The sequence below is a fragment of the Fusarium falciforme genome, chromosome 14 (assembly GCF_026873545.1).
Source record: "Fusarium falciforme chromosome 14, complete sequence".
Lineage (NCBI taxonomy): Eukaryota > Fungi > Ascomycota > Sordariomycetes > Hypocreales > Nectriaceae > Fusarium > Fusarium falciforme.
The window spans coordinates 384,449-387,423 of NC_070557.1; positions in this window are offsets into that span (position 1 = coordinate 384,449).

Genomic DNA, 2,975 nt, shown 5'->3' on the forward strand with positions numbered 1-2,975 from the left:
AAGGACACAATCCATGTCACTGGTGAGATGGTGCATCTGAATTTTGGCACGATGCATCCCTGCAAAGTCTCGACACACGGTCGGGGCTCCATTGTTGCGACTATGACTTGAGGGTACTTGTCTGGTCACGCGACGTGGAGCAGCGGAAGTGGAACCAATGCCGTGGTCGCCTGCCTTTGGCGCCCGCCACTGGCGGGCGAAAAAGAGCCGCGAACGGCAGCCAATAGGTCGCCATGAGCTCGATGGTCTAGGGCCCCGGCCAATTAGACGACACAGCTCGACAACGAGCGCTTGGTGACTAATGCCTGTGTGCCGGCCGGGCCAATGGCAGCCGTCTCCTGGCTTTGGCGCCGTGGGCGGGCAATTAGAGACTAACCAATTAGACGGCAGGCGCCACCGGCGGGCGCTAGAATGACCAATGCCTGTCGCAGGGCCCCACCTCCTGGCTGCCATCAACCTACCACCCCTCCACATTGAGGATTCCCTTGAATCAGCACTGTAAGCCGTGTTGGTCTTGATCTCTACACTGATATAGAGGCCATGGCTGGTGAAGGCCAAGGTATGCATGTGAACCCCCGGTTACTGTTACCCTTTCCACAAATCTATCATAGGTCTATCGCTAGAAGATGCTGATGAGCTGTAGGCTTTGGATCGTCGTTGTTATGCGAGTTTTTCTATGCCATCTCATCTGGCTCTTCACGGTGACTGTGACTGGGCCCTTGTTGGGAGGGTTGTTAGCGATGGAGCTAGGAGATGCATCACAAACGTCGGTGTATCGCTCGCAGAACGTAGCAAATGTCTTGGCAACTAGCATTGACGGGTCAGCGATGCGATTGAAGAGCTAGACAGAATGGCAAAGCACCAGAGTACACAGTGTCTGGCTCGCCGGTGACGGCCCAGTCAACGCAGTCACTAGCATAGTACCCGAGCTCATCGGTCCAAGTGAGAGTGCCATCTGAGCGGTGACAGCTGGAATAGCAAAGTGAGTGAAGGGTGGACTCTAGGAGGAGGGCTCAGTCTGGCTTACCAGTAGCACGAAGCTTGTTCTCGAAAGGCAAGTTCGGTGAAGTCATCAATCCTTTTCGTACAGTCCGTGAATACACCAAGCATGTTCACACAGGCTTCATCATAGGTCTGTTCGGCGAAAACAGCACCGTGGGTGATTGTCGCCATCTCCCGGGGGTTGATCGGCCCAGATCCATGACGATGGACGGATCTGGTAGAGGTGACGAGAGTGTCCGCCATTGTGAACAGAGGTTCTGTCAGAGGCTAAACGTTGTGAAAACTTGGTTGAACGGCTGGCGTGAGAGGATGCGAAAAGAGGAGTGAAGATGAGATGGAATTGGTGACGAGTCGGGAGTTAACACGACGGTGAAGGAGAGAAGGGTTAAAAAATAAAGTAAAGGAAAAAAAAAAAAGAAAGAATACAAGGGGCAATACGAAATTGGATGGGGAGCTTCGGCTAGAAATGCACAAAAGCCCCGAGGCGGAATCCCTTGAATGGCAATATGAGGCATCGTTTGCCAAGATCCCTGGACCCAATTGAGAGGATGTTTTTTTTCAGCTGAACGCCACGGCTTGAGGCTGAGGTCCTCAACTGGAAATATTGGCATTGGCATTACACCAGTTCAAGGCATACAGTGTAGGCAACGTGCCTTTAAATCGTAGTTAAAAACCATTGTGTTCAAAGTTGATATATACGAGGCAAAGTTTAGTAATTTGCCAAAATAGTATATTTAAGGTCTACTCTACCTACTTAATCCTTGCTATAATCCTCCTCTATAACCTAAACCTTTCTACCTTTATAACTAAAACCTTCTATTATTTATAACTTAAATTACCTCTATGACTTAATAGCTTAATAACTTTAATCTTTTTCTTTCTTAGTAATATACTATTTATAGCTTATTTTCTATAAGTAATTTTTTTACTTTATTTATAGTTTTTTAGTTTTTATTAATATCTTAATTACTTTATTATTACTAATAAGTTATTAATTTATTATATTATATAAAATACTTAAGGTTTTATAATATTCTTAGGTATTTTAATATTATAAAAAAAGCTTTTTTAATTTAAATAATAAACTTAATATAAAAACTTAAATTAATATCTTAAGTATTAATAAATATTATTATATTAATTTTATAAAATATAAATAATAATATATTATATAAGAGGTTATATATATTAAGAAATAATTAAAAAAAAGTATTAATTCTTATATTAGAAGGTAGTAATATATAATATAATTAAGTAGCATACTAATTAAGCTAATAGACCTATAAAAGATTAACCAGTTTAGGCACTTTATGCTAGAACTATGCTATACCTCTATCTATAAGGCTCTTTCGTAGTTACATAACCTCATATATAACTTACTTCCTTATAATTACCCTCTTTCTCATAGCAGCGCGCCCTAAGTTACTTAATTCAATGCCTTAGACCCATAGCTACAGCGGTGCTAATCTTATATAATTAGCTAGGCTATATATATACCATAGGGGGAACCCAAACCCCTACCTTAGACATTTAGCGCCTATATAACTATATGACCCCGCTATAGGGTTAGGAGCAATAATAATAAAGGTTAACCCCTAAGGCTAGCTATAGCCGCCTTATAAGCCTAATATAAGCTAAGTTATTACTAACCCTTTATAGTTACGGGCTATATTATAGCTAGGCATTTATGCTAGGAATTAAACATATAACCTAAAGCTAGGAGACCTATAAAGTGCCTAAATAATTATAATATAATTAGGTAGTATGCTAATTAAGCTAATAGACCTATAAAAGAGTAACTAGTTTAGGCACTTTATGCTAAAACTATATTATACCTCTATTTATAAGGCTCTTTTATAGTTATATAACCTTATATATAACTTACTTCCTTATATAATAGTATTATATAACTTAGTAATATATATTACTTAGTTAATTATAATTTTTAATATAATAATAAAAAATTATAAATT